At 39.8% G+C, this 19,605-nt stretch overlaps 1 protein-coding gene and 1 long non-coding RNA gene across 12 annotated transcripts in view; both read left to right on the top strand.

Moving 5' to 3' along the window:
• The window catches only part of NPAS3 (neuronal PAS domain protein 3), a 641,499-nt gene that overhangs the window by 23,709 nt on the left and 598,185 nt on the right, over positions 1–19,605 (top strand). The gene's annotated exons all lie outside the window — the stretch shown is intronic.
• The window catches only part of LOC308462700, a 36,446-nt gene continuing 26,071 nt past the window's right edge, over positions 9,231–19,605 (top strand). Inside the window, exon 1 of the long non-coding RNA XR_013979260.1 lies at positions 9,231–9,874. This is a non-coding gene — a long non-coding RNA (uncharacterized lncRNA). The remainder of the gene's footprint in view (positions 9,875–19,605) is intronic.

Below are 19,605 nucleotides of genomic sequence, written 5' to 3'. Positions count from 1 at the left end.
GCTAGAGAAGTTTCATTGATGTGAAACTTCAGTAATGTCTTGAATCTTGTGATGAAAGAAGGCAAGATACATGGTTAAATATTAAACATTCATGTAATAGATTCCAGTTAACATAAGAATAAATAAAAACAACAAATACATTTGAAGAGCTTGAACTCATTTGAAGAATTCTAAGCTTGTAACTACATGATATTCTTTGTGGAAAGAAGATAGGTGCATAAAATGTGATTGATAAGAGCTCCGGGCAATAATTTTTTAAAAATTGTAATGTTCTCTTTACATTTACACTAGAATTTTTCAGGATGAAAAGTTCAATAAAATAGAACTGATTATCTAGTTTTCAGGTACATAGCTCTTCAGAATCAATAAATGCCAATTTCCTGGCCTTTAAAAAAAATAAATGTTGCTAGTAAACATTTTTAAAAAGAGATAAATCAAAAATGTATTTCTAACGATAGGTGAGTCAAGCACATTTTAAACATGTAATCTATCTTGGAATTAAAAACAAATATTTTTTAATGCAGTTTGCGTTTCTTGATTTCCAAAAAGTTAGTTTTTGTCGGTCCCACAGGGGCTAAAGGTTTATTTAAGGAAGGGCTATACTAATAATGCATGATTACAGCCAAATAGTTTTTAAACCATTACATAACAATGGTTGCAGAGGAAATGTCTTTAAGGAAAACCGCAGGTGTGGCCACATCACACTTACCAGAGTTATGTGCATCTTACAGTGTAGTATGACACAATTGTCTTGTCCAGTCTAGCACTGTTACAGTCAAATGTGGGTGGCATTATGTTGAAAGTTAGAAGTGTGACAGCTTTGGAAGAAGCCCCATTCACTTTGTAGATACTGAATGTCGCAGTTTGTGATAGGTGTTGGAACAGGTAGAGATTTGATTCAATTCACATTTAAAAGGTGAGCGTATCTATTTTGCACTTCCTTAAGAAAAATGTGACCATCCTTCAAAATGGGCTCGTATCTAAGTGCTATGTTTGTTTACATAAGACATGCATTTGTGTGAAAGTGGAAGCTTGTAATATCAAACAAAGGCCACAGTATTAATTTCACTTACCATTTTTCTTGAATCTCAGGCCATCCAGTGGCAATGTTCCACTACCCCATCACACCCTCCGTAACACTCTCACATCCTTTTTATCATGAGCCTTGAGGCATCGCTGGGCTCAGGCATGGAGTGGCAGAGAAAGAAGAGGAAGGTGAAATGGGGTGTGTGCATGTCTGCAAGCAGGAAATGGAGGCTGAAGGAGGCAGGTACTTCTCACTCCCAAGATATGGGTGCTCTGGATTAGATGGGGAGTGCCTGAGCATTGAGGCTGTTGTGACTTACTACCTGTTGCTGTGCATGTGCTTTCTACTCTGCACCAGTATAGATCGCTTCCTTGATGTCAAGAAAGAGCCCCGCTGTTGTGGTCTGAGTGGCAGCCAGGACAGTTTTTCCCTTACAGTTCCTTTCAAGTTCTGCCAATTCTTCACAGCCCTTCTAGTTCAAACTAATTCCAGCTTGTCAACATGTCACTAACCCACAGTACATCACAGATGCCTTTCTGGCATTAAGTGCAAGCATAGGCATCATATTTCACACAGATTCTGGCTGACCAGTACTTTTTCTAGCCCAGTAAGGTCTTCATTGGTAAAAGGCTCCCTGAGCCAAGCATGATATTCTTACTTGGAAGGTCAAGGTGTATGTTATAGATGGGAGTTACCTGCACATGGAGTGAAAGCATGTCCCAAGGATTGTGGTGATACTTCTTCCAGGTTGGTTTTCTCTTTCTCTCTCTCTCTCGCTTCCATTCCTACTGGTTAATTCTACATGCTAATAGCTTCTATTATGAGAGCCAGTGTGGTGTAGTGGTTAAGAGCGGTAGACTTGTAATCTGGTGAACCCGGTTCGCTTCCCCGCTCCTCCACATGCAGCTGCTGGGTGACCTTGGGCTAGTCACACTTCTCTGAAGTCTCTCAGACCCACTCACCTCACAGAGTGTTTGTTGTGGGGGAGGAAGGGAAAAGGAGATTGTTAGCCGCTTTGAGACTCTTTCGGGTAGTGATAAAGCGGGATATCAAATCCAAACTCTTCTTCTTCTTCTTCTTCTTCTTCTTCTTCTTCTTCTTCTTCTTCTTCTTCTTGCCTGGGGTTCCCCAAATCATGGATCTAACCCTGCTTAAGACAATCACTTAATTATGCAACATGACATACAGCTCCGGAGAAGCTGTTTATATTCAACATGCTGCATAATCTGCAGCCTCCAACCTGGCCTACTGGCAATATATTGTGGCCTGCCCGTTCCTTAACAGCTGCCTTCTTTTTGCAGTTCCAGGCACCCTGCAAAACCAGGTGGTATTCTGTGCCCTTGGTGACTCGCTCTCCATGGTTGATTTGATGTGCTTTGATGGGTAACAAGTTGTGCAGGCAGGTCTGGCATAAAACTTTCCCCAAGTGTTTTTACTCAATGATTTCTATGAGTATCACTGATGGCGTGGTGGTCTTGTGGCAAAGGAGAAGATGAGGGTTGCAATGTACCTATTGTTTCACACTTCCCCCGCATGTCACTTGTAACACCATCAATGCAATATTAGAGAAATATTTTTTAAAATCTCACCTTTCACATTATCTGTAATCTTATGCAGAAGATGCCTTGATAAGAAATAACTAAACCACCAGCCAGTGAATTGGTTGCTTTGATGGCATTAAAAGACAACATTGATTTGAGTCCAAGTGCAATGCTGCAAGTCTCCAAGACTGAAAACTGTGCAGGATTAGGAATATATGAAATTGCCTTGTACTAATGTGGAGTCAGACACCTGACCTACCTAAGATCACTACTGGCAGTGGTTCTCCACAGTTTCTGTCTGCCTGTACAAGGAAAGCATATGTTATACTACTGGGCTATTATCGCATCTCCACCTCTCAGTTTAAGGATCCATACTAGCATTTGTTATTGAGGAAATTGCTTTAAAGGACCCTTACCACTGCACCGTCTTGAGCATGAGTTACCTCAAGCTCAGGCACCAATGTGATGTCTTTTCTGTGTCTGTCAAATGTGTGGTTTTGGACTATAAATATATGTAAACTGTTGGGTATAAGCTGATTTTGCAGCATTGTAGCTATCCCATCCCCCTTTCTGGCCAAGAATCTTCCAGCTCAGTTTTATATCTTGGTCAGTTCCTATTTTCTGTGTGAAATTACTTAACATGAACAAATAGGCTTAATAGACATCCTCTCTGCTTTCATTGTGAGGCAATGGGGAAAATACAGTATGTGGCGGCATAAATGAGAACATGATTTATAGGGGACTTATACTATACATTAGTTTGCAATTGTTGAACTGTAGGAAAGGAAACTGAGTATTCTGTTATTAAAAGGCTGCTTTCCTGAACAAAAAAGCCAGATAGTTTTCAACTGAGAGAGAATACGTGTCACAGATACATAATACATATCTCAGATATTCGTATTTTATCTCAAGTATGCTTTTTTGTCCATATATCAATCTTATTAGCAGGCCAGGCAACACCTTGTACTGGATCTTTATGGCCTCATCATTTTATGTAAACAAGGACCGCCACATGTCCAAATATTGCCTGATTTCATCACAACTGTACATTTATATCATTAAGGAAGTTCAGAAAGAGGTGCTAGCTATCCTGCAAGTCAAAAAGGTTTTAGCTGTGACATAAATGCATGGGCTCACCTTATTCTGGTATTTGCACTGGCAGATACTTGGTGGTGGTGTATTAACATTGACAAGGCTGTATTATCGTCTGCTGGTAGTGCTGCCTTGTTCTTAGGCGTAGAATTGTTTGTTTTAATTATTGTACTGCATATGATATTTTCATGGCAGAAGTAGCTATGGTTGTAAACTGCATCAAAAGCCTATAAATGGGCTATAAGGTTAGGTAAACAAATGTATTTAAATTAATTATTTAGTGGTATTAGGATGTGATGCTGAGGTATCTGAAAATGGTGTTCCGTTTTTTGCTAGTTCTGGATAGCATTCTTGCATTTGGTTTTGCTTCCTTCTTAGAAATTCCCACTTCAACAGCACAATTTGGTATCCTTCGCCGAAGAACTTATGTGGAATCTGAAAACCTATGCAGTTATTGGAGGCCAGCACATTTTACTGAAAACTGACCAGTCGTCTCCGCTAGCTCAGCCTCTTGGGGTTAATTTCAGTCGCTTGTGAATCTTCTGTTCTGCTTGCCGGAACAGGAAGAAAAGTCTTTTGTTTAAAGGTTCTGAACTCCAACCTTTCCTCAATATTTCTATTCACAGACTGACAACTGGGATTTCCCTCTTGTTCTAAATTTTGATACTTCAGCAGTAGTATCATGAAAGTTAAGTAGCCGACAGTTTTCTTTCTGCTGTAGATTATCCTGCCCTGAACCACTTCTTAAGCATCATCACATCCTAGCACTGATAAGAGAGAGGGAAATAGAAACTTACATTCTCCAGATGTTGTGAGCAGCTGCCTGAAACTTCTAGAAGGACTGAGACTAAGAGGAGGCTTAGTCTTGGAGTATCTGAGGTACAAGTGAATGTAAAAGGGTCTGATGCTGTTTGGGAATGGAAAGCTCGTATTAAAAGCAAATGAGCATATGTGCAGGTTAGAGCAACCTTGTCCTGTCCAGATGTTCTAGAGTACAACTTCTGTCAGCCTCACCCAGTATGGCCAATGATCAAGGTAGTTATAGTCCAAAACATTTACAGGAGGTTGGAAAAGGCTTGTTTAGAAAAAAACTGATTGTTGAAAGGATTTATTCTTTTTAAAATCATTTCTGCTGTGTTTTCACATTGAGTGCTGAAGAAGGCCTTCCCCATCAAAGGGTGTTTGATTCACGACTACCTCACTAGACCCAGATATAATGTCAGAGGTCAATTATTCCACCATAGGTTTAGAACCACAGTATGTGGAGTGGCCAAGTGAAAGGCATTATCTTGAAAGCTTGTAGTCTGGGAAGTTAAAGGAGGATGATATCTTCTTCCACAGAAAATATATGCATATAGATTATAAGGCTGTGGAATAAAACTTCCTATCCAAACTTTCTGCTTTTGCTCTTCATGGGTTAGAGTGAGTAGTTTATTTGTGCTGTGAAGAATTACCTGTCAAGGAATTTAGGGCAGAGTGGCTGAAGAGAGAGCTGCCCTCCAGATGATTCCTATGCTTATTCTCAAGTCTGCAAGAGGCAGATCCATCAGAGGAGAGCCTGAATGAGAAGTATTTTGCCACTCCAAGGAGGGCACAGGAAGTGCCAGTAAAGATTTGTTTGAGCAACACAGGAAGTGCCAATGAAACTATAGCATCTGACTGTACCAAATGGATCACCAAATGGAAATGCACTTTGAGGAGCCTGTTGTTATCATATAGCTTGGAAACTGAGCAATGTTTGACTAAAGGTGGGTTCCTTGCTTAGTGAAGCCCTTAGTTATCAGCCCTAATTACATGATTGGGCTTAAAAGCCAACCCCTTCAGTCTGGCACATCAGAATCCAAGGACACAAAAGATGTTCCAAGTCATAGTCTTGGGCATGTGAATTTTCAGCCCTATCAGGAGTGTTAGATGGTTTTCTGATGAGTCTCAGGACATTGTGGAATGGAATAGTATAGCACCCACAAGGGTAGCTATCGTAGTGGATACTTTGCGCTGACAGTCATTTCCCTCCCTTTAAAAAAAAAAAATATTGTCATTTTCAATAAGAAGAATAATCAATTTACAACAACATTGACATTTTTTTACAATAGTGCATTCCACCTTTTTAAGAAGAAACCTTCTGCACCATAGGCAAGAGCAACAGAAGGAACTGAACAAAAAATTAAAAAAAATGACCACCTGTTTGGAAAACGCTGAAGAAATACAAGTACCAGTACAAATAAAATTGCCCATAGCTAAACATAGATTAAGATCCACAAGGAAAAAAAACTTTGGAGGATGTTCTTCAAGCTACTGTTTTTCAAGCACTCAAATTAAAACTGGTCAGAATACTCAACTTAACAAAAGAGAGTTGGCTAGTATTCTCAGATGATGGGTTGAGCAGCTGCAGAATTGATTTGTGAGGCAGCAGAGGCCACAAAGATTCATAGATTTAGGACCATATCTCTCTGAAAACTGCTTGCTAATTTTTACCAAACTTTGCATTAAGTGGTGTTCAGCCTCATTGAATATTTGGAACTTTCCAACAGCCGAGACTAAACTTCTTCCCATTTCAAACAAATGTTCCTAGTTGATAGTGCTGTAGATTAAGACATATACCAACAAACTGGAATGTGTGCAGAGAAAGGCAACAGAGATGGTTGGGGCCTGGGAATGGTTGTATGATGGAAGGTTAAAAGAGTTGATTATGATTAGCCTGAAGAAGAGGCAATATGACAGCTATGTTTGAATATTTTAAGAGTTGTTGCATAGTTGATGGGCCAAATTTATTTTCTGTTGCTTCAGAGGGTAAAACTTGTGCAAGAATAGAGGGGCTTGGATTCAATGATAGATTTTCAGTTAAATTCATATGAATTAGAGCTTGCTAAATTATTTATTATTTATTATTTCCCACAAATTGTGTCTTCTTCTAAAAAGCATACAGGAACCTCAGATTGCAAGCACACCAATCAGGAAGGAAGGCAATACTGTGTATGACATACCTAAAACCTGGCTGAAACTTGTACCTTGCTGCTCAGTTCAGGTCTTTTCCAGGTGGTCACTTTAGAGAGAGATAAATGCTCAACTCTTTCTCAATTGACGCATGGGGTGTAGACAGTTTCTCTTGAGGTTGCATATATTTTTTAAAAATATTACACCCAAAATACAATATTTTTGCAGAGAAAAAATTGTGATTCATTTTCCTGACATTTGATTAAGTCTACAGAAGTCAATTGTCAGTTTCACACCTACCCCTCCAGCAATGAGATTTCTTACTTCACCTTGAGATTTTAGCTGGCTTCATTGCTGAGATGAAACTGACAAGGCTTCTTCAGAATCATCTTCAGAGTAGTTGATTTCAGCTCCCTTGTGTTTGTTAGACTAAGGGTGCAGTTCCAAACAAATTTATTTGGACATAAATCTCATTGATGTCACTGAAATTTACTTCCTAATAAATATGGTTAGGATTGGGTTGCAAACATTTTCCCCCTTTCATGCTCTGGAAAGCATATAATTCTGCCTTAAATAAAAAAAAAGGGAGCCAGCAGTGTGGGAATTCATTTTCCGCACCCCAGAATAAGGTTGTATATCCTGGAGCATTTAGAATGTGTGAACAGGCCATCACACTGTTGCTTTTAAATTGTGAGGAGTACCCTAAAAATATAAAATGTGATTGAGACGCATTTTGAACACCAGGAAAACGATGTGCTGGCTTACAGCATTTTGCCCATAATACGTAGTCAAAATTTGTATTGATATATCTGGAATAAAAAGAAAACAGATGATGTCAATCCAGTCAATTGCTTTTGAGGTCTGATCCCAATGGTAGGCGAAAGAAAATTAGAATAACTTTGATATATTTGTTAACTACTGAGATCAAGTTTAAAGCAAAGGCACTCTCTTTAAAATGTTAATATCTGTGGATGAGCTAACACTATGATAGTTCAAAATTCAAGCTATCTATTTGAGATTTACGGAGTTCCCCATAAACTTCAGTTGCTTCATATTATTTATTTGATTTCTTGCCCAACCTACACCACAAGGCAGGCTACAAGAATTTAAAAATGTAGGATTAAAATCAGCTTAAAACAAATGCAGTCAAAAGAATAGGGTGGGTCCTAAAAATATATCATGTGTCCAAGGCCAAGGGAAACAGATGTGTCTGAATTCATGCACAGGGCTTCACAAAAATCACAGAAGCGTTAAAATGAGTGCAGCATTGTAACCATCATGCAACTCAGTGCTATCCATTTTTATTTGGAATTAGGCCTCATTGATTTCAGTCAAATTTACTTCCAGAACACACTCTATATGTTGTTGTACATTGAGCACAGAAGTGCATGTCCGAAAACCATTTTACTCTAATAAGTTGTATGTAGCTGCTACTAAAGGATATCTAACCATTTTCACCACCTAGGAGACTTGGTAACACATGAGTTTATGAAACAAACATTTATTTCACTTTCCATTCTGTGTTCATTACTTTTGCCTTGACATCTAGGTGATAGAAGTTTTTTCTTTGCCCCCAGTCCAAAACAACATGTGAGAGAGAGTGGAAGGAGCAGTTGTGCTTCTTTGAGAGAGCACCACCAGTTTCTGCCTTCAAAATTGAATAGTCATGAATATCTAACAAGGATTTGGGAACGATCCTTAGTTGAGGGGTGGCACATGTTTGGCATGCTCAGATTCCAAGCCTAAATGCCTGGCATGTCCAGCTTGATTTCTTCTCACCTCAGATCCTGGAAGAGCCTCTGTCTGTCTGAGTAGGAAGTACAGGGAAAGATGGGCTAAAATACTCAGCCACATAGCCTAACCTCGTACTTTGAAAACAGGAGAAGTGTTTCATTAAGTTAATAACAGGAGAAGTGTTTTATTAAGTTGATTTTGTGGATTTTTAAAAAACGAAATAAGAGATTATGTGCCTAGATACTTGTGGATTTTTGAATATTGTAAAAATACTTCCTGTTCTCTTTCCACACAAAAAGCAGAGGGGGTGAAAAATGAACTGTTATCCCTGAGCATGTGTTTTAAAATTGACATTTTTCAAATGTGTTACTGCTGAAGAAATGACTAATTGATAAAGACAAAAGGAAGAAACGCTTAAGATGGATAATATATTGCTTCCAGTTTCACTCGATGTAGTAAGGAACATGGATGCTGTATAAAGGAAACTAAAGCTTAGGTGTCCAAGAATTGGGAGACACTCCATCTCTTTGCAGTCCAAGCCCCTTTACTGCCCATCCACACTCTGGATCACTTCGGCCACCCCTTCTGTCCGGTTGTCTTGCACCTGGGCTCCTGGGTGACTTTAAACTCCCTAGAATCATAGAATCATAGAGTTGGAAGAGACCACAAGGGCCATCGAGTCCAACCCCCTGCCAAACAGGAGACACCATCAGAGCACTCCTGACATATGGTTGTCAAGCCTCTGCTTAAAGACCTCCAAAGAAGGAGACTCCACCACACTCCTTGGCAGCAAATTCCACTGTCGAACAGCTCTTACTGTCAGCACCTAAGTCACACAGGCCTCCCACCTTGCATGGAGTCACACCTCTTCACCCCCCCCCCCCCCGTTAGCAGCTGGTCAGTTCTACCAAACCGCTAGTTCCACTTCAGGCTTTGTCACTGCTCCATTGGGTCAAGCCAATCAAGGAGTGTTGCTGACCCTCCCTTCATTTCAGCTCTGGCACACCTCACTCACAAGCCCCCCTTCAGTAAACACAAATTCCGCTTCAGACACCAGCGTTGCACCGCCACCCCACTCTCCGCACAGTGCGAGATTGTTCTGGTCGAATACTCAGAGTTTAAAAGCAGATCTTCCCAGTTTGGTGTATGGTGGGGGAATTGAAATCGTGCTTCCTCTCCAACCCCACCTAGCATTGGAGCTATATTTGATCTGTCTGCTCATCATCTCTCAAAATCATGGGTACCAGTTTCATAGACAGCTTCAGCATGTGCTGGGCTCTGCTGAACTAAACTTAAATTGCTGGTTTTGACCTAAGAGCCATAAGCTGTTCAAAACTACAATACCTCAAGGATCATCTTTTCCCATATGAACTAACCCGGACCCTGCAATCACTGTCTGAGGTTCTTCTATGTGTGCCAGCTCCACATGAGGTCCAGAGGGTGGCAACACAAGAAAAGACTTTTTCTGCAGTGGCTCCCTGTTTCTGGAATGCTCTCACCAGGGAGGCTCGCCTGGCCACCATCATTATACATTTTGAGGCACCGGGTGAAATAGTTTCTCTTTAACCAGGACTTTAGCTGATTAACATTCTATGTGCTTTTAAATGTGCTTGTGGGAGCGGTGTGTGTTACTGGTTTGTTTTGTTTTCTTGTTTTTGTTATGTATACTTTATTTTAATTTTGTATTTTTATGCTGTGATTCACCCTGAGATCTTTGGATGAAAAGCAGTACAGTGGTACATCAGTTTACACACACTTCAGGTTACACACACAGATGCTTCAGGTTACAGACTCCGCTAACCCAGAAATAGTACCTCGGGTTAAGAATTTTGCTTCAGGATGAGAGCAGAAATCGTGCAGCAGCGGCACAGCAGCAGCGGGAGGCCCCATTAGCTAAAGTGGTACCTCAGGTTAAGAACAGTTTTAGGTTAAGAACGGACCTCCAGAACGAATTAAGTTCTTAACCCAATATATCACTGTAGCAGGAAAATTTAAGATATTAAATAAATAAATAAAATAGATCTTATGTGCTCCCCATTTCATGTGTACAAGTGCCCCTCTAGCCAGGGTTTTTTTTTTTTTTAATGGAACAGGCACAGCAGTAGGGCTACCATCCCCCATCTGTTGTGTGCAAATCAGATATTACACTATTGTCACTGAAAATTGTCTTATGGGAATATCATTCAAAGGTCAAAATGAGTTTGGAACATACTTTGACGGATTGTGCCGAAAAGCCCAAAGAGAAGTTGACATGAAAGCTGACTTGGTAGCATGAAATTTATGAAATCATTATTGACTGACAGGTTGGAGGCAGTGTAAACAATCAGGCTGAGGAGAGGATCTGACTCTGAGAAAACCAATTTCCAAATAAGAAATTACGGTGCATGGTTTTGATTGAGTTTTACCTCAGCTAAAATAATGAAGATTGCCTGTTAAATTTTTTCCAGCATGGTGAATTATAGTGCAGAATCCATTGTTATTAAAAGGTGGGTTTTGTTGTTGTTCTTCTTGTTGTTGTCAGCTACAACAATTTCAAAAGAGCACAATCCGTGTGAAAGAATGAATAAAATTCAGGGAGTAGCATCAAGGACTTTGGAGCTCAGAAAACTGAGTTTGGCAGTGCTAATTTGTATTAAAGTTGTTGTTGCATGACAGCAGGAAAAAGATTTAATGCTTGCCACCTGAATCAAGCCATGGAACATTGGTTTCTATAACTGCCATGAATTTGAATCAAGGCCAGTATCTCTAAATTTGAAATAAACTGATACTGTCTTGAGGGAGAGAAAAAAATAGGCCACTTATGTGTGGGAAGGTATTTAGAAAATAGTATTTCAATTTAATTTTTAGCAGTATATATATTTCACATTATTAACACCCTGGCCTGTTTTGCTCTTTTCTGTTAGAGGTGTATATATAGATGAGAATGTTTTGCCCCAAAGCCATTTATTATCAGCACAACAGCCCTAAACAAGCAGTGATTTTCACACAACCACCGGTTCCAGTTTATACCCCCACTGTCACTGTGCAGCCATTCTACCAGAATGTCTTTTTCTCCCTTTCGTTTTGTTACTGCACAGATGGCAAGAATAAGAATTTGTGCTAAAGTGGTGGTAAGGCAGTGTCTCTGCTTTCCAGGATATGGGTTCTGAGGTCTGAGTTTCACCTTGGCAAAATCCAGCCCCACCCCAAAGCATGATCTTTGGGTTTCAAAGAGAAGCAGATATTTCTAATCACTGTCGCTGTGAGCCTCAACAAGAGACTATTGTAGTTGCTCTTTGGCAATGGGAAATAAATCTTTCTCTCTCTCTCATGTAGTGTATGGGAGCCGCTTTAAAACTCGAATCTGTGGTAGCTTTGGGCTTGGGGAGGTATTTGGGTGAAGCCACACCAGATGTTTAAAACACATCCAGTGCAGATTTAAAGCACATGACTTCCCCCCAAAGAATCATGGGAGCTGTAGTTTGTTAAGAGTGCTGGGAATTGTAGTTTTCAAAGGGTGAAACTGCAGTCCCTAGAATTCTGTGGGGGAAGTCATGTGCTTTAAATGTATGTGTGGAACCATGTAATGGTGCAGACCTCAACCATTACCACACCTGCCCCTTCCCGTTCTCTCAGAACTGGCTTCTTTGACAACCAGTTGTTTGTCTACTTCAGCATTCTGATTCTAGCAACAGCTTAATAAATAGGGATAATTGCGGATATTCACAAGGCCCTTATAGATTTCTGTTGTGGTTTGTCCTCAGCATCAAGTAACCACTTAGCGGCTGGGCTATAAAATGACAATATTTCTGTTATTACAGCCATCATGGGTCAGTTTCAAAGCAGATCCATACAATATGCAGTTGTATGATTCTCCCTGCACAAAATGTAAACCCCACTGGTTTTTGAAGTAACGGTACGTTTGCACCCATTCTGCTGCTGTTCGGCTGTGGTTCTGTGACAGTCCACAAGTGTTCTCCTGTCATTCTGCCATCCCAGTCGCCTTCCACAGACCTCAGTACTTCATCCGTTTTGTTCATGACTGCTTTAAGAGAGATTACACTGGTATATATCCCAGTGGATGACTGCAAAGCAGTTTCTATTCATGTATCTCACTTATTGGGAATAATGTTTCTTGTTTGCTGCTGTCCCATATTTTGCTTTCATTTGGCAAACCGAGCCAATTGACACAGACAGGGGGGCAGGCGGCAGCAGATTAGCTTGTTTGTCTCACTGACGGGCACACCAATCCATCTGTTGTTGCCACCACCCAGCCATCTCTTGTGGGGCTCTCTAGAGCACCAGCCTCATTCCTATGCCTGAGAGAATGGCGCCGCCACCACTACTTTTCTGTGGCTAGCTAGAAGTTCTTTCAATGACATTTAAAAGAGGATTTCTAGCTGCCTTGCAAAAGTGACAATGGTGGTTGTCCCACTGTCTAAGGCCACCTTGATCAGAATGCCCTTCTATTTAAAAGCAAGTGGTGGAGGAGAGGAGGAGGATTGGCAGGAGTGCAGCGGTGGAGCTGTCTGCTTCAGGTGGCACAATGTCTTGCGCTAGCCCTTATGAGGAGGAAAGGCACTTGACTGGTTGTTGCTATGGAACCACATCACAGTCTTTTGACTTGCTTGTCTGATCTACATCCACACTCATCCCTCTCCACCCATTTTTCTTTCATCTACAGCATGCAGACCAAGAACTTTGAAATATGGACACTGATTCATGCTTAAAGTACAGTTAAAGGGTCAGGCACTATTTGAGAATTGTACTGTCTCAAATCAAAATGTGAAAACAGTGAAAATTCTGGTCAAATCAGAAACCGTCAGGTCTGTCCAAGAAGAAAGGCATATATCAAGGTACTCTTAGCAGAAGTTGGTACTTTGTGCAGAAATAGTAGTAAGATCAAGCAAGATCAAAGATAATCCAGTAGACAATATGGAATCACCTTGCCAGTCTTCATGCGACAGAGATACCCAAAATAAAGATGCTGGTTTTCGTGATCAATAGACTCTCAGACAGATGTGGCAAGGCAGGTAAATATGAGAAGTAGCAAGGAAGTTTTGGCTACAGCTAGACTAGGAGTCAGTCTGTATAGTGAACAGGTGTACCAAGAATTGGCTTGCTTGCTTCTGAGCTTTACTCAGTATGTTGCCTGATTCTGAATGAGCAGTTTTGACAAGATGTTAATAGGTCTGGAGTCTTGAATTGCATGTATTGCCTTTGCTCCGCCTGGCAATGTAGGCAGAGCTGCTCTGTGACAGCCACTTGGTCCTGTTTCAGGCAAATGTGATGACAGAGAGCATACAGGCTAATACAGAACTGTAACATCCTAGAATGGGTCAGAACAGTAGAGGATGCACAACTGATTTGTGCTAAAAGCTTTGAATGGTTAAATATTAAACTCTTGTAGATTGATTTGATATACCAGCTTTTAGAGTGCTAAAGAAACTGTTAAAAGTGTGCTGTGATGAAACGAGGAGCATCTTCTTGTTAGAATTTTTACCTGGAGTTTCTAGTTTCAGTTCAATTTAAGAAGGACGGATTTTTGATCCATTATGTGAATTCATCAGCATCCTGGTCCTACACTTCTGGTTTTAAATACAGCTTTTATTAACGTCCCCAAGGATTGCTCTGCTTCCAGCTTTGGAAGAAGGAAGGAAATAAATGCAGTAGACATTTTAAATGGCTGATGAAATTTGGAGACCCAGAAAGTAGCTAACCAACTCAAATTATTTGATGTCTTTGTTGTAATATAACATGCTTTCTTGAGTTGTCTTTCATGTCCCTGATGGAGCCCTGAGGATATACTCCATCTCAACCTGCTTTAACCTTTTGCCATGCTCAAAGAGGCAGACTCCTTGGCGTGGAGGATGGGAATCTCTTTGGAACCTATCAGTGCTTCTCCTTAATCAGTTGAAGTGCTGTCTGTATGATAACAAGAGGCGTCCCTCTCACCCCAGGTTGTGCCAGCCTGAGAGGCTAGAGACAGACTGGAAATTTAACCTACATCTGTGGCATGGTAATACTGAGCATATCCTCTGGGCAGGTAGGCCAGAGTTGAAACTTAAAATGATTTTTTTTAAAGGAATGTCTTCAATTTGAAACGCCCCAGGGCTCAAACCATTTTGTGAAACTTCCATGCTTTAAAAATAGCAACATTGAGGTTGAGTGTTTTTTTAAAAAATGAAAAAACTAAAGTGAATACTCATAAATAGGATTAATATAAAGTTCTAAAAAAGGAGTTAAATTATTTCCAAAAGGATATATTGGGGGGGGGGGGGATATGTCAACATTTATTGTCGTCACCCAGTTGCCAGTAGTCTAGATTTTTTTTTTTTTTAAAGCAATTTATTAAATTTTACAATAGAAATAGACATAATAAACAATGTAACATTCATCTTAACATATTTTCACATTTTCTTTGGACTTCCTCACATCTCCCGCTCCCATTTTCATCGTTATAACATTTTGTCAGCAATTTATCATCTTATTTAAGTTCTTATATCCCTTCTATATTTCATAGTCTTATAATTCTCAGAAGGAGCTAAATTTCACAGTCTTACTTATTTTCTTAAAAAGTTCTAAATTTAGTGGTGCTCAGTTATTTTGATCTAGCATCTTGTTTAGCATTCACTCAAATTACAATACTTTTGTAAATAGTTCTTAAATTTCTTCCAGTCCTCCTCAATCCTCTCTTCTCCCAGGTCACGGATTCTGCCAGTCATTTCAGCCAGTTCCATGTAGTCTATCAGTTGTATCTGCCATTCTTCCAGTGTGGGTAGATCTTGAGTTTTCCAATGTTTTGCAAGAAGTATCCTTGCTGCTGTTGTTGCGTACATAAAGAATGTCTGGTCCTTCTTTGCCACCCCTTGGCCGACAATACCCAAAAGGAAAGCCTCTGGTTTCTTAGTGAAGGTATATTTAAATACCTTTTTCAGTTCATTATAAATCATTTCCCAGAACGCCTTCACTTTAGGGCAAGTCCACCAGAGGTGGAAGAACGTTCCCTCACACTCTTTGCATTTCCAACACTTATTATCAGACAGGTGGTAGATTTTGGCAAGTTTGACTGGGGTCATATACCATCTATAAATCATTTTCATTACATTTTCTTTCAGAGCGTTACATGCAGTAAATTTCAATCCATTGCTCCACAACCTCTCCCAGTCCTCAAACATGATATTATGCCCAATGTCCTGTGCCCACCTTATCATAGCCGATTTAACCGTTTCATCTTGTGTATTCCATTTCAACAGCAAGTTATACATCCTTGAAAGTACCTTAATCTTTGGTTCTAACAATTCTGTTTCTAATTTCGATTTCTCCACCTGGAACCCTAGTTTCTTATCATTTTTAAAAACTTCTTTAATCTGAGCGTAATGTAACCAATCTCGCACTTTGTCTTTCATTTTCTCCAAACTCTGCAATTTCCAATTGTCTCCATCCTTTTCTAATATTTCCCAATATTTTGGCCATTTAGCCTCCATATTGGGTCTTTTTCGGGCCTTGGCTTCCAAAGGTGAAAGCCACCTTGGTGTTTTATTTTCCAGCAAGTCTTTATATTTTGTCCAGACATTAAACAATGATTTTCTGACAATATGGTTCTTAAAGGCCTTATTTGCTTTAACCTTGTCATACCATAAATATGCATGCCATCCAAAAGCATTGTTAAACCCTTCCAGATCCAACACATCAGTGTCCTCAAGAAGTAGCCAGTCTTTTAGCCAGCAGAACGCTGCGGCTTCATAATACAACTTTAAGTCTGGCAGGGCAAAGCCCCCTCTTTGTTTTGCATCAGTTAATATCTTAAACTTAATTCTGGGCTTTTTGCCCTGCCAGACAAACTTAGAAATGTCTCTCTGCCACTTCTGAAAGCACCCCGTTTTGTCCAAGACCTGAAGTGTTTGAAATAAAAACAACATCCTTGGCAATACATTCATCTTGATAGCAGCAATTCGGCCTAACAAAGAAAGTTTCAATTTTGACCAACTATCTAAGTCTCTCTTAATTTCTGTCCAGCATTTTTCATAATTGTCCTTAAATAGACTTAGATTTTTTGCTGTTATGTTTACCCCTAGGTATTTTACTTTTTTAACCACATTAAGTTCCGTCTCATTCTGAAACCGTTCTGACTCTGTATCAGTCAAATTTTTCCCCAAAACCTTAGTTTTCTGTTTATTTAGTTTAAATCCAGCCACCCGACCAAAATCATTAATCAGTTGTAATACTCTTTTCGTACTGGGCTCTGGCTTCTGCAGGGTCAAAACCAGGTCATCTGCAAAAGCTTTTAATTTATATTGTTTCTGACCGACCTGAATTCCTTCCACCAACCGATCCTCTCTAATCATGTTTAATAGCACTTCCAGAACCGAAATAAATAACAAAGGGGAAATAGGGCAACCTTGTCGTGTCCCTTTTTCAATTTTAAACTCTTCTGTAACCACATTATTAACTATCAGTTTAGCTTTCTGTTCTGAGTATATTGCCCCAATCCCATTCTCAAAACCCCGTCCCACTCCCATCTCTTTTAAATTTCCCATCATAAATTTCCAGGAGACATTATCAAAGGCCTTCTCCGCGTCTATAAAAATTAGGACTGCTTTTGTATTTATGTCTGTTTGCAAAAGTTCCAAGATATCAATAATGTTCCTTGTATTAGCAAACAGATGTCTTCCTGGGAGAAAGCCGGCCTGGTCCTTATGAATTACTTCATTTAAAACTTTTTTAAATCTAATTGCCAAAATGTCTGCAAATATTTTGTAATCCACATTTAAAAGAGAGATGGGACGGTAGTTCTTAAGTTGTGTCTTTTCAGCTTCCGACTTTGGTATTAATGTGATAAACGCTTCCTTCCACGACTCCGGTGCCCTCTTCCCCTCCATAATTTCATTGCTGACCTCCATCAAAGGTTGTATCAAATAGTCTTTTAATGTCTTATAGTACTTGGAGGTCAGCCCATCTGGTCCTGGAGATTTGCCAAGTTGCATGTTCTGGATAGCTTGTTCGATCTCCTGTCGTGTTATTTTAGAATTCAGGATTGTCCTATTTTCTTGTGACAATTTAGATAGGCCGTTTTTTACCAGAAATTGTTTAATCTCAGCATCATCTTGCGGCCCTTGGGTGTATAATTTTTTGAAGTATCTCTGGAAACACTTTCTAATGTCCACTGGATTCTGGATGTTTTTTCCATCAACCTCTAAATTTGTAACAATATTTAATCTTTGTCTTCTCTTCAACTGCCAAGCTAGCAGTTTTCCACATTTATTCGCCGACTCAAACGTTTTTTGTTTCATTAATTTAACCTTCCATTCAATTTCCTGATTTATTAATTTAGAATATTGTGTTTGATAAAGTTTAATTTCTCTCAGAGTTGGCTGTGACTTCGGATTCACTCTTAATTTCTTCTCTAATTCTTTTATTTTTTCCAAGATCTTATCTTTTTTCTCATTTTGTGTTCTTTTCTTTACTGCATTCTGTTGTATCAAGAATCCCCTCATTACAGCTTTACTGTAATGGTCTTCCACCCACTCTAGACCCGTTCCAGTTTGCATACAGAAGAAATAGATCTACTGATGATGCTATTTCCATCGCTGTCCATACTGTACTGAGTCATCTAGAACGACAGGGAACCTACGCAAGGCTGTTGTTTGTGGACTACAGTTCTGCCTTCAATACAATTCTGCCAGACAGGTTATTTCTTAAAATGACCAATTTGGGTATACATCAGAAGATCTGTCTGTGGGTAAGGAATTTCCTGACTGATAGGCCGCAGACAGTGAGAATGGGCCCTTACTATTCTTCTACTCTAGTATTAAGCACAGGAGCCCCTCAGGGATGTGTGCTAAGTCCCTTTCTCTATTCCCTGTACACATTTGATTGCACCCCACTGTATAAGTCCAACACAATCATCAAATTTGCGGATGATACAACAGTGGTGGGGCTCATTAGTGAGAACGATGAGACTGCTTATAGGAAAGAAGTACAGGGGTTAATTCAATGGTGTAAAGAAAACAATCTTATGCTTAACACCAAAAAAACCAAAGAACTCATAATTGACTTTAGGAGAAAGAAAAGTGTATTTTTACCATTGCACATAAATGGCGAGGAGGTGGAGAGGGTTGGTAGTTTTAAATATCTGGGCATTTACATCTCTGAGGACCTCTCATGGACTGCAAATATTAATATGGTTGTGAGGAAGGTGCAGGGGAGGTTGTATTTCCTGAGAATGCTCAGGGGACTGAATCTATCTCAGCACCTACTTCTGTCCTATTATCACAGTACCATCGAGAGTGTCTTAACCTATAGTATATTATCGTGGTATGGGAGCAGCTCTGAAACGGATAAAAAAGCTTTACAGAGAATAATTAAAATTGCCCAGAATGTTATTGGGCTCCAACTACCAACCCTGGATGAGATCTTCACGTCTCGCACTTTGAAGAAGTCACACAATATCCTGAGAGATCCCACCCATCCTGCTCACAACTTCTTTGAACTGTTGCCTTCGGGCAGAAGATATAGGACAATGAAAACACGAACCACACGCCTTCTGAATAGTTTCTATCCAAGAGCTCTGATTGCACTAAATAATGATCTCAGGGCCAGTTGCAAGAAATAGCAAGCAGGGAGTAGGAAGGAATGAGACAGGTTTTTAGGTTATGTTATGCCTTTAATAGGTTATGTTACATTCTGGAGTATGATATGTTTTTATAGATTATGTCTGAATAGGATGAGAGTGTTGGAGATACGTGCAAATGTGTATGTGAACCCGGTCTTTGGGTGGGTGTTTGATTTTCGTTGTTGTGTATACTGTGTATATACGGACAATGACAATAAATTTATCTTATCTTATCTTATCTTATCTTATCTTATCTTATCTTATCTTACTTGCGTCCCAGATTATTCTTTTTTCCACCATGTTATTCATGTTTATCTCAAAGTAGTCCTTCAAGACTTTTTGGGCCTTCTTGGTAATTTCCTGATCTCTAAACAAATTGTCATTCATCTTCCATCTAAAGGATCCAGTTGGTAATAATGTCATATCCATCTTTACTGCATTATGGTCGGAGCAGGTCTTTGGGCAGATTTCCACTTTTCTGACCTTAGGTGCCAGGCCTCTGGAGATCCATATTTGGTCGATTCTTGTCCAGGTCAGTTGGGCTTCAGAAAAGAATGTTCCCTCTCTTCCTAGTGGGTTCTTTGTCCTCCAAATGTCAATCAAATCCATATTGTCAGTCATTTCAAAAAAGGTTTTAGGTAGTCTGCCGTCTTTTGTAACATTTTGACTTTGTGACTTGTCCA

The sequence above is a fragment of the Podarcis pityusensis genome (genome assembly GCF_964106645.2).
Source record: "Podarcis pityusensis genome assembly, chromosome: 1".
NCBI lineage: Eukaryota > Metazoa > Chordata > Lepidosauria > Squamata > Lacertidae > Podarcis > Podarcis pityusensis.
This window is presented reverse-complemented; position numbering and strand designations above follow the sequence as displayed.